A 13,981-nucleotide genomic window follows, 5' to 3' on the forward strand; every position below is an offset into this window, starting at 1 on the left:
TGCCTTCTTGAACGATAGACGATTGGAGAGACTTCAAAATGTGTGTTTCCTCTTCTGTTGGGTTGAAAAAAAAAAATGTCCAGAATCAAAAGGTTTTGGGTGGTTAGGGTCCCGGGCGGACAGATGGCAGCCTCTACTGTGCAGCAGCCTGTGGTGTGGGGATGCAGATGGGCTGGGGTCCTGCCATGAGCTGGATCCAACACTTGTTGCACGTCAACAGGTTGTGTGTCCTCTCTGCGGCCGCCGGGGTCTGTCACTGTCTGTGGGTTCTCCTCGGCAGCAGGTCCTCAAAAGGGAGCCCGGGGGGTGGAGGGGGAGGATTAGCCCCAAGCGCTGTGTAAGCAGCATGCTTATTTGTCATCCTCTTAATCTTTACTGTTCATCTACTGGATCAATCAGTCACATTGCCAGAACATTGGTGCTGCTCGGACGTGGATCTTTACCGGGTCTGCAAACAAGAAACAGAACGAAGGAAAGAAAGAACTCTGAGGCTTCTGCTCGCCAGCAGAAGAGTTGTAACTTTAGACCGGTTCCCATCCAGCTCCGTCTCCTCATGTCTCCACTGTCCCCATCAGTCAACGCTTCTCTTCAGTATCTGCATTTAAAGGGACGATTACAACAGGCACACATCATTATGTTTACCAGCCTCTTCAATTTGTATTTCCCCTCCTTTTTTTTTTCCCCTTTTTAGCCTCTGAATTCCAGCTCCATTTTCCCCTGCTGTATATTTGATCTGTGTGATTGCCTCCCATTCATAATAACATCCAGTGTTTGCAGAGAAGCTGCCTATTAACTCCAATTTCCCTCTTTTTTTTGACAAACTGGGGATCATCATCCACTCCCCCCCCCCCCCAGCTGCCGCAGAGAAAGGTCACAGGGGGAATAATAGAGTTTTGAAAGGGCTTTTGTTTTGGCCGACTCCAATTTAGCTCTTACATTAGGATCTGCCATCAATTATTAAGAAGCTAGAAATATCGTCTATGTGGCATTTACATAGGCAGGAGTTCTTAGTTGCAGCGTATATGAGACGTAATATGAAGAACGAGAACAGCTGTGAAAGAGCAAATGAAAACCGCGGCCTCGTATTTACATTCAAGTTTGGATCTAAATCAAAAGCATCCACGGATGACTCCTGAAAAGCTGAAATGTTTTTAACTGTAAAACACAAAGCAGATGTCCAGAAACCATCACCCACTAACTGCTGAATGCTCATTCAACTTTCTGTCCATTTAAATCATCTGTTTCTCGACACAGTTGAGCGGTTTAAGAGGACGCGAGCTGCCACATTTCTGTACTTAGGCGTTTGTTCTGGGCTTGTCACACGCTCAGACACGAGCTTAGATTGGCTGTTTAAATGCTTCAAAGCTGCATTAATAGATGTTTTATGCCTGTACGCATCTTTTTTTTGGCATCTATTTTGGCCAGAATATGAGCTGTTAGTCCTATACTGGAAAAAAATCAAAGTCTTACCAAGTATATTTGTCTCGTTTCTAGTCAAAATATCTCATTACACTTAATATAAGACACAACTGCCTAACACGTACTATTTCAGCCAGATATAGGGACTTGTTGGAAGACAATACATCTGGAATATCTTGTTAAATGAAAAAGTCTTGAAAACAAATTGTTTTGAGTGACATGTCATTTCAAAGAAGCTTTTTTTTTTACATTTGAAGAGGTTTTTTAGCTAATTTTAAGATCTCAAATGTCCCAAATATCACATCTTATTTCAAGAAATCTTGACAAGCCGATTTTCACTAGTTCCATTGGCAGATTTATTTTGCTTATTTCAAGCAAAAACGTCTTGTATTTGTTTTTCTTACTTATTTTTGGAGGGGCATTTTTTCCACTGACTCTAGTTTTAGGATTAGCTCCTTTAACATCAGTATGTCAGACTGTTTTTCCTAGAATGTCACTTACAGCTCATTGGTGCTGGGTTTTTAGAGCTTCCTTGCTAAAAAAAAAAAAACAACAGCAATATTAATACTGAAGGAATCTGCAAATGATCTGAGGCAATTACAAAAATAACCTAACGGTTTGTTAAAACTTTCTAATTACTCCAGAAGCCTGAGCAGCACCTTGAAAACTGCAGAAACTATAGTTTTGAATTAATACGAATATGTAAATAGGGAAAAAATACAGATAATTTCTGTTGCATCTTAGAAATATCAACTCACAACCTCAATAGCTTCTTTTACTCTGAGCTGGACATTGAAATTAAATATGTCACGTTTAATTAACTAATTAAGGAATGAATTTAAGGGCATGGTCTTTGTCAATTGTTTCCCAAAAAAATGCATAAACCAAACCAAAAACTCGAGTTTTAACCTCTCCGACCTTTTCAAAGGGACTTGTTTGGTTATTCATAAGGACGACATTAAGTCTCGGCAACCAATGTGTCCTGTTACCACCACTAAAGGACACTTGATGTGTGTCCCAGCGTCCTCTTTAAATAAATCTGACAGCAACTGAACATGTCTGGATGTGCCCCTGGTGGTTATCTCATTAATCGTGGTGCCAATCATAGAAACATTTACTCATCAAGACGTGGTCCTGGAGACAGAATATCCAATGTGAGGAGAAATATAAGACTTGTCTTGAGAAGGCTGATATATTCTCATACCAAACTCTTTCATTTTGACACTTGTTCAAGCACGCTTAGCAACTGTTTTCAACATGGCGTCAGAGGAGAGGACGATGAGAGTCATCTGACTCCCAAGCACAGGAATTTGAGTCCACTTCTTTTCTTTTTGTTTTATTTTGACTTCCTTCTCTCTGCTATACCGTTCCACTTCATTACATATTAAAAGTACTTGTTTGGAGTTAAACCCAAATGCACTGTCATCCTTGACATGTGTCGCTATGTAACAAGATGGGAGTGAGAACGAGTTGAGATGACAGCAGCGCTGTGCTGCTGCGAGGCCGGTGAAAGCCAGTCAGAGACCTCATTCAGCATGTTGAAATAGTAGAAAAAAAAGGCTTTTTTAATTGCTACCTGTTCCTTAAAACCTGTTGCTGAATGACAACTCTTAACTCAAAAGACTCTGACATCATGTCCATAGCTGCACTGGAAAAAATCAAAGTCTTACCAAGTATATTTGTCTCATTTGTAGTCAAAATATCTCATTACACTTAATATGAGACACAACTGCCAAAAAAGTACTATTTCAGCCAGATATAGGGACTTGTTTGAAGACAATACATCTTGAATATCTTGTAAAATGAAAAAGTCTTGAAAACAAATTGTTTTGAGTCACATATCATATGAAACAACCTTTTTTGACATTTGAAGAGGTTTTTAAGCTAATTTCAAGATCACTTTTATCTGAAAAGTCCTAAATATCACATCTTATTTCAAGAAATCTTGACAAGCCGATTTTCACTAGTTCCATTGGCAGATTTTTTTGCTTATTTCATGCAAAAACGTCTTTTATTTGCTGTTTTTCTTACTTATTTTTGGAGGGGCATTTTTTCCAGTGTGAAGTGCTGCTCACTTTTGCACATGTGACAAATGCAATGCTCATATATCATGACTCTCTCTGTCTTTTGAATAAAAATCAATGTAAAAGCGACATATCTGATGGTTATTTAACAGATTAATGAAGCCATTGATGTTACAGGTGCCGGGTCTGAAAAAGGCAATATATGATACCTGCTTTGAAGAAGCAGCAGTGTTTGATGCCCTGGAAATGAAAACTGAGCAGGAAGTGTGTACCTGAGGGTTTTTAACTCCTGAAAACTACAACATGAGAACAGTGAGAGTGAAAAACAAACAATCCCTCACTACATAGCTCTAAAACCTCCATTTATATGCTCTTATTGTTTTCATAAAGTCATTTGATAAATAGCTATTATACTGTAATCTGTATCTAATCTATATTATTTAAACATCTGTCTTCCCTATCCGGTTCTTTTTTTTTTAGTTAAACTCCAAATTTGCTTGGAGAGCAAATTTAATGTTGATGTCAGCGTATTTCAGTCCCAGAACAACAAGCCCTGGTCATAATTGGGAAAAACAAAGTGGAAAGCAGTTAAGTAGATTAGACTTTGACCACATTTTGTCTGCCTGGGCACCAGCCACAGTCACCAGAAGACTGGACGTGGGGGGGGGAGACACAATTAGCTCAAAAGATTAAAAGAGCAGTGAAGACATACTTCTTCTGAGCATCTTTAGCCATATGGTGGCTACTCTCTTCATCCTTGGTCAAGACACTGTTGACCTTTGTAAGATTTAACAGTTAATTAGTCTTCTAAGGTCAGCAGTCTGGGGGCTTTCTGTGAGGATTCACCCAATTAAACACTGATCACTGATGTGAGTCAGTCTTTTTCTTCTTAAGTAGATGGCCATATACCTGCTTCCATTCATGTTTTATGAGCATAAAATGCTTTTGTCAGCTTTATAAACAAAAAGCTGTAAAACTTGCCTTCATTATCTACAAATTTGTGAGGTTTGAGTAGTTTTAGATGGTGAAGACTCCCTGTTTCTCCTCACAGACAATGCTCTGACCTGCTTCAGGTAACAACTCGTAATTTCCTCAGACAGGTTAAACCCCTCTGAAGAATAAAACCAGAGCTATCCCTTTAAATAAAGACGGCCACCTGAAAACCTTTAGGCCATTAAACCTGCAATTTAATGGCCTAGAGGCATACAAACTGCTCCTTTAAAGTATCATTAAGATTTTATTCTAAGAATGTAATCTTAAATCAGCAGATCTGATCAGATGCCAATTGAGTTGAATTTAATCTAATTTCATTTTGATCATGGGGTGAATACAATCCTTGAGGTTAAACGCCATCATTATAATTCAAAGACACACTTTGAACAACCAAATCTCATATATATGGTAAATGGACTGTACTTATGTAGCACTTTTTTAGTTTATTTGACCACTCAAAGTGCTTTTAAACTACAAATACCATGTTTTGTGCCACCAGCTCATGCGATTAGTCCCTTTCTCATACATTATGCATCTTAATTTACTTATAATGAGCCGGTTGGTTCTTTTTGATATTCAATGAGCAAAGGACCTTAGTGAGTGACCGCAATATTGCTTTATGACTTATTAAAATCAATGTTTACTGTGTGAGAAAGAGGGAGGACTTTGGAAACCCCCCATTATTAACTTGAGGTATAAATATTAAAAATCATAAAAGAAGAGGAATGATCTAAATAATTCATTTACCCTTTTCGGCTGCTTTTTTTTACGTCTTCTTAAACTGAGCCATATTCAACCTTTTTGCTGGCTTGGGTCATTTTTATGAAGCTTTTTGCATAAATTAAATAAGGAGGATCTGCACGACTAATATTTACCTTCGTTTCATGCACGGGCAGCTGCTCTTTTCTGTCTCTCCCACTTTCCCACGCTGTCAAACCCACCGCATTCTTAGTGGTGTTGTCTCTACTGTGGTCCAATAATCTTCATGCACTAATTATGTGAGTGAATCAAATGTTGCAGCCATTCTTTGAATTTCAGAGACTTTTGTTGAATGCTCCTCGTCCACCTCAGCCTGACTCAGAGATACCTCTGGTTTTGTCACATGTTCTTCCCTCTAAAGATTGCTCTCCAGCATCTCTGCTTATTGAACTGTTTTCACGACATATACTGTATTGACCCTTCCCACTCACGTGACCTTCGTAAAAGCGGCGGCCATTTTGGACATGTAGTGGACTGCAGTTTGAATGCAATCTAAGTCTTACCAAGTATATTTGTCTCATTTCTAGTCAAAATATCTCATTACATTTAATATCAGACACAACTGCCTAACAAGTACTATTTCAGCCAGATATAGGGACTTGTTTGAAGACAATACATCTTGAATATCTTGTTAAGTGAAAAAGTCTTGAAAACAAATTGTTTTGAGTCACATATCACATGAAACAAGCTTTTTTTGACATTTGAAGAGGGTTTTTAAGCTAATTTCAAGATCACTTTTATGTCAAAAGTCCTAAATGTCACATCTTATTTCAAGAAATCTTGACAAGCCGATTTTCATTAGTTCCATTGGCAGATTTTTTGCTTATTTCAAGTAAAAACGTCTTTTATTTGCTGTTTTTTTACTTATTTTTGGAGGGGGCATTTTTTCCAGTGCACCGCTCAGCATGGGGTTACGATGCCTTGCTCATGGGCACCTCAGCCGCGGCAAGGAAGTGGACTGCCACTCCTCCAGTTGTCAGTTTCACCAATCTTTGAGTGGCGAAAGTGGCAATTTAATTTCCCCATGGTTAGGAATAGAGTTAGAAAGAGATAACACGAAAGATGGAAAGGCTTAAGATTTTGACTGCATATTTGGAAAATCTGAGCACCCATCTAGTCTCAAAATAAGATCTGGGTCTGGAAAGCCAAATCAAACTTGGATTGGATTGGATTTAGTGACACCTTGAGGCAAAGTTGTACATTGCAACCAACTGAATATTCCTGAACACCTTTGATAGTTTTTTTGTTTAGTTTAAAGCCGAAATATCCACCGATCTGTTAACAGTGTGTATGTCTGGCTTACTAATTAACATGAAGGCTAAAAGAAGGCTCCGCTCCCCCTGTAGTGTTCAAAGTTGACACCTGCTGCGTAGGTGTTGAGCTGCAGATCGGATCTATTTAGAAGATGACTCTGCCGCAGAAATGACCGGCTGTAGCCTGCTGCCTGGGCCAATAGCAGCATTGTGACCGTTTACATAATAATAATACGCTGCGGTACACAGTGACACCATCAAGTTTTAGGTGAAGACTTGCTTACATGAGCAGACCATAGATTATGCCAAGACAAATAGATTAGCATGGGAGCAGTCTAATATTAGGATTCAAAGAATGATTAGAGGATCCATGTTATGTAATGATATTAATCAGTCTCTGTTCTGCTTGAGTCTCCATCAACAGTTCTGCTTCTGACAAACCTGGAGTCTCATTGTGTTTGTTCATGTACATCAGTTCATCACGGAGAATTTCAGTAACATTAACAGATTTAACAGTTTCAGAGCTAAATTCATCCTAAACTACCAAGATAAAATGTCCAATTTTATGTTTGCTACTTTGAATACTGCACAAAATAAATCAGAAGGATTTCTATCTATCGACTAAACTAATAGTGTCTTAATCAGCAGTCTTGATAGAGTGATAATAAATGGTGAAAACAGTTTATCTGTACAAACAAATGAATGCAAACCAAAATGTGTTGTGTTAATAATAAATAAATGCTGATAATCATACGAATAAGACTTCCTATTTATGAGCAATGCAAGTCTAAATGATACAGTCTGTCACTGAATTAATGGGTAAAGTTGAGCCATTTGTCTTCCAATATAAATTAGACTTCAAAGCACATGCTTTTACTGGGGCTTAGGAAGATATCTCCGGGTTTCATTAATGTAACGATGGTTCACGTCTTCCTGGGGGACATCGTCATGGTAACCAGGTTTACATTCAAGATAGGACATCCACACGCTGGCTCAGTCTGGTAATTTTGCAATTACCTAAAACAGTTGGCTGCAAGCACCCTGAACTCTGAGGGTTATACGGTTGCTTTATGTGTCACCAGGAAACAATCAAATCATTGCAGACACTCCACAAAAAGTGGATCGATGGAATGTCAATGCACTATAAAAGGTTTTAATAAACATGTTACATGGCAATGTAACCCATGCAGGCAACTTTTAGCTAGCTGCAGTGGTGGAGGCAGAGCCTGGACAGATGCTGATTCTGGTGAAGATGGCTGCAGTATAACAACCTCAAAGAGAAACTTTACCTCCTACATGTAGCTTCCCCACAGCTCTACTCTCTGAATACCCCCCCCCCCCTTTAGGGAAAAGATCCTACTTCATCCCAGCTCCTTTGTGAGCCCACAAAGACATCCACACACCGCTCTTAAGTCATGATAAGCGATTAATACTTAAGTTAAGTAGTCCTAAGTAAAAATTGCTCCACTGAGAGGTTGATCTTTACTGTACACACCTTCCTCTCACTTTCCGGGCAGCTTATATGTTTTAAATTCCTTTACATTGCAGTGCACATATTGGGGGAAAATGGGACGAGCCCAGGCAAAAATAGCTGGGGATGAATTCTTTGCCAGTCCAACCCTGTCCGTACATATCAAAACTCCAACTGCTGACCAATCAGCTTCCATGGAATATGAAAGAGAATGAATTATCTTAGCATGTTGATACCGAGATGGTCTCTTTACCCTGACTGAACCCTTTCCCTGACAAGATGCATCAGCAGAGGGAACTGCTTATTTAACAAAGACCGATTAAAGCACTAAAGGCTTGTACTTGTTGATAAGATTTGCAAGTAAGCCTCCTGACTGGTTTGAAATATGTTTTGTGTTTCTCTTTTCCAAAGGCTTGCAGCTGACAGAATAAAGCTTAAACTGTCTTACGCGGTGTAAGAATTCACCTGTAACTCTGAATGAATAATTGTAATTAAAGTCAGATTTACTCCTGTCTGACTGATACGGCAGTGAAGTTGATTTAGATCAAATTAGCCAAATGTATCAAGCTGATAACATCCACTGTGACTTCACTTAAAGGGGAACTCCGGGGCATTTGAAGCGCAATCCCATTGCTAGAGGTTGTCAAATACTGATAGTAGGACACAGACAGGTGCAAATCTGCGCTCCCTGTGTGGAGATCACGCTGTTCGCTCAGCCTGTCATGCGAGGCTAATACGTGGTGGCTAAGGGGCAAGCGCTAACCCTTCCACGTAAAACAACAACTTGCACACTGCAGAAACGTCACACCACTTTATAAACCATCCGACAATAAAGTCACAAGCCTTACCATCAAAACCATATGCATGGTTCTCACATTACTGGCATGGGGATGTTACAAAACAACTTTATAAACAGCATGTCACTTACCTCTTGTTGGTATGCTCGCGCATGTGAAAGCCCAAAAGAGTCAATGGACGATAATCCCATATACAAAACAATTATCTTCTCTAGAAAAACTGCGTTCAAGTATTTAAAACATTTCAACAATACGTAATATTGCCGTCGGCAGGCGGCAGCACGCAGTGATATGAAGGGAGAGAAAATAGCACCAAGCGATTGTGAGGTCGGACTTTTTCTGGAGAAGGATTTTGTGATGCAAATGTATTACTCTTTTGAACGCATATTGTTTTGAGAAGCAAAACGCTTTATTTTTTAAACCCCAGCCAACTGGCCGGACTACCTTCAACGCCAAAACGAGGCTGGAACTCGGCTCACAGGACGCAGCAGGAGGTAAGTCAAACTTAATAAATGATATTGCTAATATGGGATGTCACACAGCTTCATGTCAAAAGAGGCGAACTGTCCCTTTAAGCTGAAGAAGCTTGGAGGTGGTTCGAAATTATGGATGTTATTTGTCATTTGCTGTTATTTGCTATTTACGCTTCGGCACGCACTCCGCCCACCCCTGAGGGTCCCCTTTGTACAGTGGGAACGCAAGCTGACCCGTAACGTTCCGACCCGACCCATACCGTACTGCATAGTAGAAACGAGGCTTTAGAGTCATATTTTGTGTGGCAGAAAGCGCAGATATTTTGGGAATATGCGCAGGAACTCAATCAAATAAGCTAATCTTTTGTTGTTAGCTTCTCTTTCTATTCTTTTATGTATTTTTAATGCTTCTTTCACTTCCTGCTGCAATGCTTTTATTTTCTGTAAAGCACTTTGAATTGTTTGTACATGAAATGCGCTATATAAATAAATTTGATTTGATTTGATTTGAAAAAATGCAACAGAAATCCGAAAAAAGAGGCAAAGACAGACAAAAGTTTATGGAACATACGAGTAGCACCATTTTGGAATATCTTTCGATCAGCAGATGTATTCCTAACAGACGAGGGTGTCAGGATTGAGTATAAAAGGAGCATCCACCAAAGATTAAGGGTTCGGTTAAATGTTTCTTTTTTTTATTTAGGGAAATGACCTGCAAGTAGCTTCGTAGCAGCCATGATAAGAGCTGTTTGAGTTCTCAAAATTCTAAGGAAACATAAGGAAATCATTCCATCCCACAATTCCTTGCAGCTTAGTTATTTTGCATATAACTGTAGTAAAGACTACAGTGTGAGTGGGTGTGAGCATCCTCTGACAAAACTATCCTTCACTTTTTGTGGCTTTTTCTTTACTTTTTTGAATAACCAACCCTAACGATAAGGTAAATTATTTTTAAACATATTGTGTATCTATTCATTTATCTATTGAATCAAAACGACTGTTGTGTATTCTCAGCTGTTCTTTGTTTCTATTGTTCGATCACTGCGCCGCTAAAAGACGTCAGACCTCCTGTTATCATGTCTACTGTTCAAACATTACAACACGCACTTAATTACATCACTGACCTCAGTAACCTCACTCCTATGAAAGAGGATAATGCACACGCACACGTGTTCGCACTCACAGAGGAGGAGTGTTACCATGGATCATGAAGGAAACTCAAGGAGGAGTGGAGAGTAGAGTTTAGGGTTGGGTGGGGGAGGTTAAATCTGATCTGGCCAGTGCTGACGACGGCAGTGTGGCTGCATCCTCACATCAGCCCTGCATCAGCGTGTGTGTGTTTGTTATATAACAGCGTGATAAAGCTGCCTTTGGGATCTGACTGTGGCCGCTGAGCCTCTTACCTGTGTGTCAGGTGGAAAGCTCTGGAAGCAGATCTTCATCTTCCATATCATCATCATCATCACATCAGTGGACGTTGAGCAGAAAAGTCCCCAATGTGTCCATCATGGGTCAGATTTTTTTCTTTTATCATTATTATTTAGGTTAAATAAACAAAAGTGACAGCTAATGTCAGATAAGGTGCATGAAGGGCTGAAAACGAATGAAAATGAGTTGTTAAAAAGGGTTTTATTTGTGGTCGCTGTATATCAGATCTTTATCCCCTTAACGCCTATTGTCGCATATATGCTACAAACCGTAGCCGGAGTAACCGCTGACTCCAAATTGACCAGGATGCCTGTTGTCGCAAATTTGCAACATCCCAAAATTTCTATTTATTTTTTGTGCAAAGGTGAAATTAATAATCTCAGCATTATTCACCATCTACTTAAAGGCTAAAACACACACAAATTTTTTTTTTTTACATACTGCTATATAAATTCAGACGTTAAGGGTTATATATCAGATCCAGCCACACCTCACGAGGGTAAATCACCTGTCAGAAATTGATAAGCATCTACTTATTATTCTTTTTAAATGAGAGCGATCTGTTCTAGTTGTGGAATATTGTTCAAAAATATTGTTCAAAATATATATATATAATATATAATAGGATTCTAATGGTCCCAGTAAAGCAAAATGAATTTCTTCAGTATATATAATAATAAGCTTTAATGTAAATTCAAGCATGCTCATATGTTTCCCATTCGGGCTTCTCCTCTGCCAGTCTTTGTCACCTATGTTTTCCCATTCATTCTTAATTCTGACGTCCCTGTACAGATCTAACAGTCTTCTTGTCTGCGACTTTCCAAGCCAATCAGTCTGTTTCCTGTCCTTTTCACATCTCACTTCTATTTGCTTTTTTTTTCCGTCCAGACTGTGTCTAGTGCAGCCAGCCTCCTTCCCATCTCAACTTCTTCCTCAATGCACTACAACGAGCCTCATCAGAATTCTGCACCTCTTAAATCCATCACCAGCATGCACTCTTCAGGAGTCCTATCCGAGTGTTGGAAATATTTCCACTACATTTCATCAAAGTACATTTCTAAGACCTCTTCCTCTTCTCCTAGGCCTGCTTACATGTTTTATAAGTATACAACATTATCTGTGCATACCCTTCTAAAACTAACACTTACCTGAAACCTTCACTGAAACCCTTTATGTCCAACCATCAAGAATCTATGTGACAGGTATAAAAGTGCATCATAAGAAGATCAAATTAGAAACTACAGCATCTCATGTCCTGAGTAGTTAAATGTGTTAAATGTTAAATATTTATTACCCCCTCTATAACTTTTTCATCTACATAGCCACAATTGCATTCAGGTTTTAGTTACAAATGTAGACAAATACCGAAAGCTCAACAGCAGTTCAGTCTAACAGCAAGGATGGTGAGTTTATGTACAACTCCATGTCAGGCTAAACTGTGTAATTGACCCGTTGGACAGCTACAAGGAACATCTCAAGCTCATTTTTTCAAGAAAATTGATGAAACATATGGTTCATGTCCTGTCCTGTGAGAGACCCGCTGTTTACCTCTGCTAAGGTTGTTAAGAGGTTATTACAGTTTGTCCAAGTCAAGGTAGAAGTTTGTGATTTTATCGATAAATATTTGTAACAAGGGTTAATTTGGCTGTGTATAATTCCACAAAATTATTGTTTTTTAATTGTTTTTATGACATTTGTAAGACTAGCCAGGTGGAACTTTTGTTTTCTTTTTCTGTTTCTGTACATTCTTTTATGGGGGAGCAACATTCGTGACAAAAGATACGGTCCCGCTTAAACTCTTCCTCTTTTTTCTGATGTTCAGTGAGGAAAGGAAAGAAAAATAAAGACCTTCGAAAGAGCAGCGGTGTGGTCTCCATTCGTTCTAACCTTAACACAACACAGAGGTTTCATACCGGTGACATATGTTCACAATAACCTCAGGTTAAAGAAGTACAGATTTGAAGATGGGAACCTTTGTGTCAAGCTAACCCAGTATCACAGTGAAATGGGAAATAGTGATGTGAATTTACTCTGTTGATTTGTGTCCACAGACAGTTTTTTTTTGTGCGCTACAGCACAGAAAAATAACTCTAGGTACTTGGTTAGGTTTTAAAAACGAGATGGTTAAGGTTAGCAAAGCATCACAGCTTGCATTAAAACTGACTGTGTAAGTGCTGGATGAGATGAAAAAGATGCAGATTTAGTCTTTGTTTCTGTTATATGACTATTTCATGTTCAACCAGGACACACCTGTGTTTGTTTCCATACATACTTTACACATGTTTTTATAATAAAGAGAGAGATTAAGGCTTTATTGTCATGTAGAGACAGGTCATTTACAAAATTACTCCTTTTTCTTCTGCTTTCGTTCTCTGTAAAGTTAGGTTTAGGCATTAGGTGGTTTGGGTTAGGAATTATATCATGGTTCACCATTAAAAAAAAGACTTAAGTTATTATACCGTCCCTTATGCAAAAGACACAAACACCAAAAGATCCTATTTATGAAAAAAAAAAAAAGCAAAAAAAAAATAAAATAAATAATAATAATTCAACCTGGATAGACTCACACGGAGAGATAGGGAGACAATTGCAAGGTTTATTGTCAATATTTCTTTGGCGCTCGGGCCCCGGCGGAGGACATGCAAGTTGAACCGCTGTGAGCTTGCAAGTCCGGCATAGGGAGATAGATGCTGAATATCTTCCCCCCCTTGGGACCCGAACCTGGTGGCGGAGTCATACGAAGGATGGAGATGTCGAGGACTTGAGACATCGGGTGGAGATGGGGAGGTGGTGGGATGCAGCTTGCTTGCGAACGGGGAGAGCCCAGGAAGGAGCATCTTATATGTGGATCTGGATGGTTGATGAGCGATTGCCAGCACCTGGTGAGTCTGCCATGTTGAATTTGCGGCTAGCCTTCATTATTATTATTATTATTATTATTATTATTATTATTATTATTATTATTAATAATAATAATAATAATAATAATAATAATAATAATAATAATAATAATAATAATAATAATAATAATAATAATAATAATAATAATAATAATAAAGATAAAGATAAAGAACAAGAACCCAAGATGGTGCGATGGTTTACACCGTCGCCTCACAGCAAGAGGGTTCCAGGTTCAATTCCTGGCTGGGGCCTTTCTGTGTGGAGTTTGCATGTTCTCCCTGTGTATGCGTGGGTTCTCTCTGGGGACTCCGGCTTCTTCCCACCTGTCAAAAACATGCATGTCAGGAGCCTCGGAGAAACACACCAGGGTGGGGGATCAAATCAAATTTATTTGTATAGCACATTTCATGTACAAACAATTCAAAGTGCTTTACATAAAATAAAAGCATTGCTGCAGGGAGTG

This window comes from Odontesthes bonariensis, chromosome 1 (assembly GCF_027942865.1).
Source record: "Odontesthes bonariensis isolate fOdoBon6 chromosome 1, fOdoBon6.hap1, whole genome shotgun sequence".
Classification (NCBI taxonomy): Eukaryota; Metazoa; Chordata; class Actinopteri; order Atheriniformes; family Atherinopsidae; genus Odontesthes; species Odontesthes bonariensis.